The sequence below is a fragment of the Aegilops tauschii genome, chromosome 3 (assembly GCF_002575655.3).
Source record: "Aegilops tauschii subsp. strangulata cultivar AL8/78 chromosome 3, Aet v6.0, whole genome shotgun sequence".
Classification (NCBI taxonomy): Eukaryota; Viridiplantae; Streptophyta; class Magnoliopsida; order Poales; family Poaceae; genus Aegilops; species Aegilops tauschii.
Genome location: NC_053037.3, coordinates 167,452,522 through 167,466,255, shown reverse-complemented (window position 1 = coordinate 167,466,255; position 13,734 = coordinate 167,452,522). Strand labels below are relative to the sequence as shown.

The 13,734-nt window shown below is 46.9% G+C and overlaps 1 pseudogene; it reads right to left on the bottom strand.

The window, feature by feature from the left end:
- Nucleotides 1-13,734, bottom strand: part of LOC141042804 (uncharacterized) — a 136,786-nt pseudogene that overhangs the window by 47,098 nt on the left and 75,954 nt on the right.

Sequence of the window (13,734 nt, the reverse complement as noted above, 5' to 3'; positions counted from 1 at the left end):
CTTATTTTCGTGATCACCGCGTGTTTCTTTTGGTGCTTGCTCTTTTATTTTTGCATTGCATCATGTCATCATGTCATTAATCTTTGCCATGCCATGCCTCATTAAACCGGACATGCATCATACTTGATTGTGCATCATGCAATGTTTATGTGGTGGTTGTTTACTATGTTGTTTGTTTCTTTCCGGTTTGCTTCTCTCGTTAGCTTCGGTTTCGTTCCGGAGTTGTGAGGATTCGTTCGTCTACGTCCATTTGTTTTCTTCATGGACTCGTTCTTCTTCCTTGCGGGATCTCAGGCAAGATGACCATACCCTCGAAATCACTTCTATCTTTGCTTGCTAGTTGTTTGCTCTATTGCTTTGCCGCGCTACCTACCACTTGCTATATCATGCCTCCCATATTGCCATGTCAAGCCTCTAACCCACCTTTTTCCTAGCAAACCGTTGTTTGGCTATGTTACCGCTTTTGCTCAGCCCCTCTTATAGCGTTGCTAGTTGCAGGTGAAGATGAAGATTGCTCCATGTTGGATTATGTTTATGTTGGGATATCACAATATCTCTTATCTTAATTAATGCATCTATATACTTGGTAAAGGGTGGAAGGCTCGGCCTTAGGCCTGGTGTTTTGTTCCACTCTTGCCGCCCTAGTTTCCGTCATACCGGTGTTATGGTCCTTGATTTTGCGTTCCTTATGCGGTTGGGTGATTTATGGGACCCCCTTGACAGTTCGCCTTGAATAAAACTCCTCCAGCAAGGCCCAACCTTGGTTTTACCATTTGCCTACCTAAGCCTTTTTCCCTTGGGTTCTGCAGACTCAAGGGTCATCTTTATTTAAACCCCCGGGCCAGTGTTCCTCTGAGTGCTGGTCCAAACTAGAGCACTGTGCGGGACCGTCCCTTGGCAACTTGGGTTACGTTGGTACCTGTACGCTTCGCTTATCCGGTGTGCCCTGAGAACGAGATATGTGCAGCTCCTATCGGGATTTGTCGGCACAGCGGGTGGTCTTGCTGGTCTTGTTTTACCATTGTCGAAATGTCTTGTAAACCGGGATTCCGAGACTGATCGGGTCTTCCCGGGAGAAGGTTTATCCTTCGTTGACCGTGAGAGCTTATAATGGGCTAAGTTGGGACACCCCTGCAGGGTATTATCTTTTGAAAGCCGTGCCCGCGGTTATGAGGCAGATGGGAATTTGTTAATGTCCGGTTGTAGAGAACTTGACACTTGACTTAATTAAAACGCATCAACCGCGTGTGTAGCCGTGATGGTCTCTTTTCGGCGGAGTCTGGGAAGTGAACACGGTTCTTGGGTTATGTTTGACGCAAGTAGGAGTTCAGGATCACTTCTTGATCATTACTAGTTGACGACCGTTCCGTTGCTCCTCTTCTCGCTCTCATTTGCGTATGTTAGCCACCATATATGCTAGTGCTTGCTGCAGCTCCACCTCATTACCCCATCTTTTCCTATAAGCTTAAATAGTCTTGATCCCGCGGGTGTGAGATTGCTGAGTCCTCGTGACTCACAGATACTTCCAAAACAGTTGCAGGTGCCGATGATACCAGTGCAGGTGACGCAACTGAGCTCAAGTGGGAGCTCGATGAAGATCTTGTCCGTTGTGTTGTTTCTTTTCATGTTGATCAGTAGTGGAGCCCAGTTGGGACGATCGGGGATCTAGCAGTTGGGTTGTCTTCTTTTATTTTGGTTCCGTAGTCGGACCTATGTGTGTACTCTGATTGATGTATGATTTATTTATGTATTGTGTGAAGTGGCGATTGTAAGCCAACTCTTTATCCCATTCTTGTTCATTACATGGGATTGTGTGAAGATGACCCTTCTTGCGACAAAACCACAATGCGGTTATGCCTCTAAGTCGTGCCTCGACACGTGGGAGATATAGCCGCATCGTGGGTGTTACAAGTTGGTATCAGAGCGAGGTAATCATTCAACCGGTGCTATCTCCTTTTCAAGTAATCATTTCAACGGTGTTTCTTTTGAGTGGGCCCTAACCCACAGGTTTTTCCCCAGGATCTTACCTGACTCTTCTAATTTTTCCGGAGTTATTCTCAAATTCTTTGCAAAGTTTGACGTAAGAATGTGTTATCATCAGTCATATGTCTTTCTCCAAGATCTTTCAAATTCTTTCATTGTTGATTCAACCTTTCTATTCTTCATGGTTCCGGAGTGCCTCATAAATTCATGGTGGTGTTTCTCGTCATCATTCTCAACATTTGAAGACCGAAGAAGAGTTTTTCCTCCAAATCTTATCCGTTCTCTTGAATATTCATAGTTCTAGCTTATGCCATCCTCTCATAGTTGTTTTCAATTGTGAGAATTCTTTTCATACCCATCCGGAGCAATTCATGAGTCTTTTCAGTTTGATTCTCCGAAGGCCATCATTTCAGAAGATTTATTCGTTTTCAACATTCAGCTCTTGTTCTCCAAATCTTACCGGTGCATCATTCAAGTATCATCTAATCAGCTCGTGATCTCTTCGTTCTTGTGTATCAAATTCCCTTGAATATTTTCGCGCGCTCTTTAATTCTTACGGTGATTCGTTCTCTTTTCTTCATTCATTTTAAATTCTTACGGTGGTTCGTTCAAGATTCCTTTTCCTATGTCCGCATATTAATTTATTCGTTGTTTCAATCCTACCGGTGGTTCGATGAAGACCTTCCCAAGTTTGCGCAATATCTATCTTAATCCTTCCCTACATGGATCCAGTACAGGAATGAGAAAGACAATACCCAGTTTAACACCTTCCTTGAGCATTTATCCGTAAGTAATGTTATTCATCGCAATTTGTAATATTGTCTTGCTCTGTGCCATACTTTCTAGCTTCCTCCTATTTAGACTCACATTCTTTTTTCACAGATGAGGTTCAAGTTGGATCCTAAAGATGATGCAACTAAACAAGCATGCACTCATGTTTTTCAGTCTGCTCTGCGACAGTATCGGTACCACCTTAGAAAATCTCACTTTGAAGGCAAGGCTAACAATGAAATCGCCCAAACATCTCTAGTGGAATATATTACAGATGAAGACTGGACAACCCTTATTAAACATTGGTCTGATCCAAAGTATCAGGTAGGGTATATGTATTTGATCAGACCACATATTGAACTTGTATTTATGTATGTGCCTTACAAGTGTATCTTCTTCTAGGCTAACTATTTGAAGAACACGACCAACCGTTCTAAAGTGAAATTCCAACAGACAACATGATCTCCTAGCTATATTGCACACTGCGAGGCTCTTGTAAATAGCTGCTACTTCCTTCTTTTTTCTGTGCCATATTGTCGTATCTATATTGACTTGTTCCAAATACAGAGGAAAACCCGTGCGGACCAAAAAGAACCTGAACCGAATGCAGTGCAAATCTTCAAGGATTGCCACACCAGCAAGATGAAGGGCATGAGCACACCAGTTCAGGCCGCTATTGTAAGTCCTTACTCCTGCCTTTGAACTGATTGGTACTGTGATGTGTTCATTTAACTGCTTGGTTTGCAGCCAATGTCAGTTACTCTGTTCACTTTTATACACAATTGTCTTAACGTATCATTTCACCTTACATTGTTTAAATGAGATGAAGGATATTCTTTTGGTCTTGATCTGTAATCTAGTTGTGATGTTCACGTGCGCACACAATGATACAATAGCCTGTTTGTTTTATATTTGTTTGCCCATGATATGAATGATGTCATACTATGTTCATCCTACTTTAAACCATGTCTCTTTATCCTTAGATGTCAACGAATGTGAGGAAATAGACAATACAGTAGGCATGCTACATGGACATATGTTCCAAAAGTGATTTTATTATGTAGTTGGCACTACAATACATGCTAATGTATTATAGTAGTTCACCAAAATAAGTTATGTATAAACGTGAAACCTACTTTGTTTGTTTTTGTCTCATTAGTAACTTATCTGGTACACTAATCTACAAGTTCAAACTTTCAGCAAGCTATGGAACAAATTATTGAACAACCACAACCACCTGAAGGTGACGAGGCTACCACAGGCACAGTGTCACCTCTTGCTGCAATGCGTCAGTATCTCTCCACTAACAGTGCAAAAATCACCTTCCTGCGTAATTCTGGGTTGGTTGTTAAGGTAACCTCGTCCAAATCGCCTACTGAACAAAATCTTCTAGCTAGACAGAGTGATATATCTGTGCTCCAGACACAAGTCCAATCCCTAATGGACGTTGTGTCGGAAACAAAAATAGTGGTTGACAAATGTCGTGAAGATATGAATGGTTTTGAAACATGACTATCAGACATTTGCTTCGTTGTTCAAGAGCAATGGCAGGAAAAAGGGGAAGATCGTGCTGCTCCATCAGATTCTACAACCTGAAACATAAGCACCCAGGTCAAATGATTTGTGCTTCTATACATCTGATGGTGCTTTTATCTGCAAGGACTGTAAACTTTATGCCAACAGGCCTTTTGTTGTATGGTTGGAATTTATTTTGTTGTGATACAACATTTATGATGCTGCCAAAGGCTGCAGTAATTACAACGCTATTTTTGTATAGTGTAGGTTTATCTTAGTAATGTATTCGGTCAAAAAAGCTTCGTAGGAGCCCAGCATGCCAACATTCGTCGGGCTTATTCCAATTGGTCTAAAAACGATTCTGGGCCGAAATTTGCATGTAGCCCACTAAATATATCTGGGCCTAAATCAGCATAAGCTTTCATATTTTTCTGGTAGGCATGTGCCCATAGTGGGCCTTTAACAGGCCTAAACATAATTTGGGCCCTCAGTAATGATAGGCTGTTTACACGTGTAAATATCTCGAGCCTACAAAAAACATGGGCCTTTAATAGGCCGAAAGTAAGATTGGGCCCTGATTGTGCCAAATAACCCACTGGTCTTAGCAGGCCAAAATGGTGGCCCATTTACAATGCGGATCGTCCACAGGCCGAGATCCAGATGAGCCGTAAATGCGCCGACCTACTACACGGGCCTTTAACAGGCTGGAAGTTCCGTCGGGCTTGATTAGTGTCATTTTTATATGGGTCGTTAGTAGGCCCGATGTGGCGTTGGGCCACATATGGCCCATGGATTTCGTATGACGTTAACAGGCCGAAAGTCACAACAGGCTGAAAGTGGCCCAAATCTGTAGTGGGCCTCTAACAGGACGAATGTCAGACATGGCCGAATATGACCCATATCCTTCACGGTTGTTTATGGGCCGAAAGTTTCAATGGCCTATAAATGGGCCCAAATGAAGCAGGACCTTTAACAGGCCGGAAACACACTGGGCCGTAATTCGGCCCAAATTCTTAGCGGACTGTTAATGGGCCAGAAGTGACCATGGGCCGCGATGATGACAAGTTTAGGACGGGTCGTTGACGGGCCGATTTGACACTAGCCGCACGGGCCTTAACAGAGAATGTTGGGCCTTTAGCTGGGCCGACCCATTATGGTCTGCAAAATCTTGTGGGCCGTTAGCTGGGCTGGCCCATTATGGCCCGCTAAATCTTGTGGGACTTTAGTTGGGCCTGCCCATTTAATCTTTATGGGCCACTTTTGGGCCGGTCCACGTGTCAACGTATCATAGGCGCATCTCGCCCATTGGATGTGCCAACGCGGAGCTGACACGTGGTTCCGTCAGCCAATGAGAATTTTACATGTGGAAAATCATCATTGGTCGTGGCTGTTAGCGGGTTATCGGATCCAAAACCGAACCCGATAGCTTAACGGCATCCCGTTACGGTGGATGCCACGTGTTGGTCACCCTTGACGAAAGCACTTCTATGACGCGCGATTTATCGTCATGGAAGTGGACACTTCCGTGATGATAATTTTGGTAATGTCATGGAACACTTCTACGACAACACAGGTATGACTATCTTGATTCTGTCATAAAATTTTCATGGATGTACATGCATGACTGAAAACGTGACCAACTGTGACAAACACGTATCATCACGGAAGTGTCTTTTTTTGTAGTGCATGAGGCCGGCCGGCCCCTCCTCCCCTCCTTTATATACGGGGGAGGGGGGCACCCCATAGAGACACAAGTTGATTCTTAGCCGTGTGCGGTGCCCCCCTCCACATATTACCACCTCGGTCATATTGGCGTAGTGCTTAGGCGAAGCCCTGCGTCGGTAACTTCATCATCACTGTCAACACGCCGTCGTGCTGACGAAACTCTCCCTCGACCTCAGCTGGATCTAGAAGTTCAAGGGACGTCACCGAGATGAACGTGTGCAGATCGCAGACGTGCCGTGCATTTGGTACTTGATCAGTTGGATCACGAAGACGTTCGACTACATCAACCGCGTTACTTAACGCTTCCGCTTTCGGTCTACGAGGGTACGTGGACACACTCTCCCCGCTCATTGCTATGCATCTCCTAGATGGATCTTGCGTGATCGTAGGAAAATTTTGAAATACTATGTTCCCCAACAGTGGCATCCGAGCCAGGTCTATGCGTAGATGTTATATGCACGAGTAGAACACAAAGAGTTGTGGGCGATAATAGTCATACTGCTTACCAGCATGTCATACTTTGATTTGGCGGTATTGTTGGATGAAGCGGCCCAGACCGACATTACATGACCGCGTTCATGAGACTGGTTGAAAGGATCGATATAGTTGACTAGAGGGGGGGTGAATAGGCAACTAACAATTTTTAGCTTTTCTTTACCAAATTAAACTTTGCATCAAAATAGGTTGTCTAGATATGCAACTAAGTGAGCAAACTATATGATGCAATGACAACAAGCACGCAAAAAAGGGATATAACACGAGTAAACTTGCAAAAGTAAAGGGACGAGATAACCAAGAGTGGAGCCAGTGAAGACGAGGATGTGTTACCGAAGTTCCTTCCTTTTGAGGGGAAGTACGTCTCCGTTGGAGCGGTGTGGAGGCACAATGCTCCCCAAGAAGCCACTAGGGCCACCGTATTCTCCTCACGCCCTCACACAATGCGAGATGCCGTGATTCCACTATTGGTGCCCTTGAAGGCGGCGACCGGACCTTTACAAACAAGGTTGGGGCAATCTCCACAACTTAATTGGAGGCTCCCAACGACACCGCAAAGCTTCACCACAATGGACTATGGCTCCGCGGTGACCTCAACCGTCTAGGGTGCTAAAAACCCAAGAGTAACAATATCTGCTAGGGATAAGTGGGGGGAATCAAATTTCTCTTGGTGGAAGTGTAGATCGGGGCCTTCTCAACCAATCCCGAGCAAATCAACAAGTTTGATTGGCTAGGGAGAGAGATCGGGCGAAAATGGAGCTTGGAGCAACAATGGAGCTTTTGGGGGAAGAGGTGAGTCAACTTTGGGGAAGAAGACCCCCTTTTATAGTGGGGGAAGCAATCCAACCGTTACCCCCCACTTCAGCCCCGCAGAGAGCGGTACTACCGCTTGGCCAGCGGTACTACCACTTGGCCAGCGGTACTACCGCTAAGCCAGCGGTACTACCGTTCCCTCCCGCGGTACTGCCGCTAGGCCCAGAGCGGTACTACCGCGGTGGTCAGGGTGGTACTACCGCACACGAGCGGTACTACCCCCCCACTGCCGCGGCAAGTACCGTAAAACCCGACACGGAAAAAGACCCCTTGAATCGAGGCGGTACTAGCACGAAGCCGCAGCGGTACTACGACTGGGGGCTACAGCGGTACTACCGCTGTGGAGCGGTACTGCCGCTTGTAGCACCCAAGCGGTACTACCGCTCCGGCCCGCAGTACTACTGCTGGGACCAGAGAGGGCACACTGAGAGAGGGGAACGAGCTCATCAACGAAGCGGAAAGGCTCGGAGGGTGTGCAAAGGAAGTGTACGTGATGATTCCACCCTAGCCTTTCCAAAGTGGACCTCCTCTTGATAGTACGGTGATCCCTACAAAACTAGTCCACCAAACTAATTCGAAAGTACTACACCGTCTTCGCTTCAAACTCCGAGGGGAGGGAATCATCTCGTGCCAAAGGATGAATCTCTGAAAAAACTCAATGCACACGATTAGTCTGCAAAAGCATTGTCATCAATCACCAAAATATCTTAGGGATAAATATGCCCTTACAATCTCCCCCTTTTTGGTGGATTGATGACAATACGGGATTTGCACAAACGGGAAAAGACAAAGGACATAAGCAAACCCCCAAGTCTCTAAAATATAGACGGGCTCCCCCTAGATGTGTGCCATCAAGATAAGTGCTTTGGACTGCACGACACACATACTAGGATCAACACTCCCCCTATATTTTAGAGACCAACAACCTAAGTGTGATTCAAGAGAGCAGGATATATAACATAATAAGCATGCAACTCATGAGATACCAAAAGACTAGAGACATAGATAAAGATATGATAAGGATAAGATAGCATATGTCTCACACCATATGACTGGAACTTAGGTCTCACGGAACACAAAACCAAACAAAGCACAAGGTAGCAAACACAACGAACGCACAAAGACAAAGACACACTCGCAACACAATGACGCAAATCCCTAAACTCTCTCCCCCTTTGGCATCGAGACACCAAAAGGGGCAAAGAGCTAACCTACGGCTCCAGGTGAGAGCATGCTGAGGATCTCGAACATCAGGACTCTGCGTGATCATCTGCACCACCATCCTCGGCTGGAAACTGCTCGGCATCTGAATCGGTCCACGGACAGTGCTGCTGGATCCACTCCTCCTCCTCAGTGATCTGACCCTCAGAGCCGCTGGTGACTGTCGCACCCAACTGACGCATAAGCTCCTTGTGACGTCCCCTTGCCTTCTTCTCAGCCACATGAGTCATGTACTGACCGTGAGACTCCATGTAGAATAGCTTCTTCATCTTGTGTTTGAGCTTCTTTGCCCAAGAGGGCTCTGCCGCAGAAGGCTCTGTCCCAGAAGGCACATAATCCTGATCATCATCATCGGCCTCATCCTCGCCCTCGGTCTCCATGGTAGCAGCAGAAGACGGAACCCCAGATGTAGGAACGGAGGTGCCCCAGTTATCCTTCTTCCTCAGACGCTTGATCTCATGAGAAACCAACTCTCCAGTTTCCAGCTGCTCCGCGGGAAAGGAACGTCGCCAGGCCTTCTCAATGAGCAACATGATGAATGGACCATAGATCGGGCACTTGCGCTCAGAAATGGCAGTGAGAAGTTCAGACCACATAACATGAGAGATGTCCAGGGACTCGCCAGTGTTTGCTTCCTTCTCACGCTGGCAGAAGAGAAGCATATCCACGAGATAGGAGTGAACCATATCCAGATTCCCGATGCGAGGAAAGAGGGTCTCTCGAAAGATACGATGAAGGATGTCCAGGTAGGCGGACAACTCATAGGTCTCCTTCTTAGTCACAGGGTGAACCTTCACTGTGCAGTAGGGCCAGAGGGCTTGCTTGTGAGTGGAGTTGACGTAGTGGTGAGGGCGAAAGCCAACAGGCATCTCAAGCCCGCCATCTTCCACATGAAGTAACTCCATGAAGGCCTTCCACTTGACAGACAGTAACTTGCCATTTGTCATCCAGGTCAGAGACCTTTCTTCACCAGTTCCAAGATGGACAGTAGCAAAGAACTGAGCCACCAACTCTGCATCAAAGTCCTTGTTGAACTGCATGATTCTGAGAATGTTGAGCTGAGTACACATCTGAAGAGCTTCACCAAAGTATTCGGGATCCTTCTCCATGGCATCTGTGTCGATGGAGCGAACATTAACAAAGAGATTCTTCTTGGCCTTGATCACATCAAAGTAGATGGCAAAATGAAAGCGGTTCCAGAACGGCCAGTTGACCAAACTGGGTTCTTGGTCTTCCGCATAGGGGTTGCAGCGACGCTTTGCCCAGAACTCCTTTGCAGACATCTCAGTCACAGTCTTGGCCCTTGGCTTCGGCCTGTTGGCAAGTTTCTTCTGATGTTGAGGATTAGCACTTGAGGAAGCACCCACTGGCGGCGGTGGAGCATTGGAGGAACCACCAGCAGACTCAGATGTGCGATACCGCTTTGACGTTGAACGTCCGGGGTTGACACGGCGGACTTGCTGCTCAGGATGTTCATCACCTGGAACCAAACACACGAACAGAAAACCAACACGGAAGAAGAAAGCGTAAGCCTCCAAACAAAACAACATGGATCAAACAAAGGTTGGGAATGATGGAATCCGCCAGACAGCGGTAGTACCGCTGGCCATAGGCGGCAGTACCGCCCAAGCGGTAGTACCGCCCCAGTGGGAGCGGTAGTACCGCCCAAGCGGTAGTACCGCGCAAGACGGGGAACCGGCGGTTCCTACTATGGTGGTCAGATCCGGCACTACCGGATTGCCAAAGTCAAAAACAATCCTACCAAAACTTAATCCACATAGTCTAGACGCCTTCTCCAAACAACTCAAGCCGAGATTTAGCCAAAAATCTAGAGATGCAACCACTATTGCCCCAAAAACACTAGATCTAAGAACTAGACAAAAAGAGAGAAAGAACGAGGTCAATACCGGCATCCATGGCAAGAGGACGAGGTGGGGATCGACTCCACCAAAGGGAATGGAGAGAGATGGCCCGGAGACGGCGGCCCGCCGGAGCCCTCCCGCGGCGAGGAGTCGCTGGAGAGAGGGAGAGGGACGAAGGGGTGGTGCGAATGGGTATGGGGGAGGAGAAACCTCCCCCTGCCCCAACATAACCCCCTGATCCCGCCCCCCAGCGGTAGTACCGCTCGGGTGGGCGGTAGTACCGCTTGTCAACATAAGCGGTAGTACCGCTCGGGTGGGCGGTAGTACCGCTTGTCAACATAAGCGGTAGTACCGCGCACCACCAGCGGTAGTACCGCCCAGCCAATACTCCAAAGTCTAGACACAGAGGCTTAGCTCAAAAGAAGAGAGAAACAAACGGCAAGAAAAGAGAGCAAAACACACACCAACAAAAGCAACAGCACAAGGACAAGAACCACACACCTCTACAAGAGAGGGCGGTGGCCGAGGCCACCTATGTTTGAGTCAATTGGTATGGCACCGCGAAGAATTATCCTTGGACCCATGACCAAAACTCGTCTTTGAAGCACAAGTATCATCAAAAATGGCTAATGTGAAAGAGTTGATCAATTTATGCATAATAAGGGGAGGGAGAGTTCATTAAGAGAACAACACTCCCCCTATGTCCATGCCTACACCTAAACAAGATAACAAGTCGAGTATGGTGGGGAGTGCAAGTGCTCAAGCAACATTGCTCGAATCAATGATATTTAGCTCATGCCTTAACTCGCGAAATCTTGCTTCATCCAATGGCTTCGTGAAAATATCTGCAAGGTTATCATGAGTGTTGACATAGTTGAGCTCGATCACCCCTCGCCTAATATGATCCCGGGTGAAGTGATACCGAATCTCAATATGCTTCGTCTTGAAGTGTTGCACCGGGTTGAGAGAAATCTTGATGGCACTTTCATTGTCACACCAAAGAGGCACTTTGTCACAAATGACATCGTAATCCTTTAAAGTTTGCCTCATCCATAAGAGTTGTGCACAACAACTCCCGGCCGCCACATACTCCACTTCGGTGGACGAGAGAGAAACACAACTTTGCTTTTTAGAAGACCAACTTACCAAAGAGCAACCAAGGAATTGGCAACCTCCGGAAGTGGACTTCCTATCCACTTTGTCTCCCACCCAATCGGAGTCCGAATACCCTACAAGCTTGAAGTTTGCTCCTCTTGGGTACCATAAGCCAAAGTTTGGGGTATGAGCCGCTTGACCGCCACAAAGTGGCTTTCCTTAGGTGCGGCTTGAAAACGTGCACAAATTCCCACACTCGACATGATATCCGGTCTAGATGCACAAAGGTAAAGTAATGAACCAGTCATGGAGCGATATACCTTTTGATCCACCGCTTTACCATTGGGATCGATGTCAAGTTGGCACTTGGTGGGCATTGGAGTGGACGCCGGCTTGACATCATTTAGCTTGAATCTCTTGACCATGTCTTGAGTGTATTTGGCTTGGTTGATGAAGGTTCCTTCTCTTCTTTGATTTACTTCGAAACCGAGAAAGAACTTCAACTCTCCCATGGAAGACATCTTGAACTTTGAGGTCATGAGTGCGGCAAATTCCTCATTGAAAGCTTTGTTAGGGGAACCAAAGATAATGTCATCAACATATAGTTGGCACACAAACAACTCCCCTTTGACCTTCTTAGTAAAAAGAGTGGGGTCGATTAGCCCAACTTCAAACCCACGATCTTGTAACAACTCGGTAAGGTGGTCATACCACGCACGTGGGGCTTGTTTAAGGCCATAGAGTGCCTTATCGAGTTGATACACATGATCGGGAAAGTAGGGATCCTCGAACCCGGGGGGTTGCTTGACATACACCAACTCATTAATAGGTCCATTAAGAAAAGCACTCTTCACATCCATTTGTTGCAACTTAAAGTTGTGATGAGAAGCATAAGCAATCAACAAACGAATAGATTCAAGGCGAGCAACGGGAGCAAAGGTTTCACCGTAGTCGATACCCTCGACTTGGGAGTAGCCTTGTGCCACCAATCGTGCCTTGTTGCGGATGATGGTCCCATGAGCATCTTGCTTGTTCTTGAATATCCACTTTGTTCCAATGACATTGTGGTTCCCCGTTGGCCTTGGCACTAATCTCCACACCTTGTTGTACTCGAAGTTGTTGAGTTCTTCATGCATGGCATTGAGCCAATCCGGATCTTCGAGAGCTTCATATACCTTTTGGGGTTCCACACAAGAGACAAACGCGTGATGTTCACAATAGTTTGCCAATTGTCTACGAGTGCTTACCCCCTTTTGAATGCTTCCAAGTACATTATTCATGAGATGACCCTTGGTGGAGAGCTTGGAAGCAATCTTGGCGGCACGACGCTCCAATTCCTCCTCGGAGGTGAGTTGAGGAGCGGTCACTTGGTCATCTTGAGCGCCGTCTTGAGCTTGTTCTTGATCTTGAACTTGCTCGGAGGAGAGAACTTGACCTTGGTCATCACTTGGTGTGTCTCCACCGTCTTGATCATGATTTTGCCCTTGGTCTTGTTCATGAGGTTGAGGGCCTTCACTTTGTTCTTCGGAAGCGTGTGGGCCTTGGGTTGGTGATGGCTCCACTTGAGTGGAGCATTGTCCTTCTCCTTCGGCCACAAGGGGTTCCTCAATGGGTAGGATAAAACCAACACCCATTCTTCTTATGGCTTGAGGAGGAATTTCATCACCTACATCACAAGTGCCACTTTGCTCCACTTGGGAGCCGTTATTCTCATCAAACTCCATGTTACACGTCTCCTCAATAAGTCCCGTGAATTTATTGAGGACACGGTAAGCATGGAGTTTGTAGCATAACCAACAAATATGCCCTCATATGCTCTAGCCTCAAATTTAGACAATCGAACACCTTTCTTGAGAATGAAACACTTACACCCAAACACCCGAAATTACTTGAGGTTGGGCTTGTTACCGGTGAGTATCTCATATGGAGTCTTGTTCAAGCCCTTGCGGAGGTAGAGCTGATTGGATGCATGACACGCGGTGTTGATGGCTTCGGCCCAAAAGTTGTATGGAGACTTGAACTCCGCCATCATGGTCCTTGCGGCATCCATCAACGTCTGGTTCTTCCTCTCCGCAACACCGTTTTGTTGAGGGCTGTAAGGTGCGGAATATTGATGCTTGATCCCCTCATCACTAAGAAACTCATCCAAGGTGTAGTTCTTGAACTCGGTGCCGTTGTCACTTCTTATTGTCAAGATCTTTGCATTGTATTGACGTGGGCTTCATTTGCAAAGTCAATGACGGTTTGTTGGGTC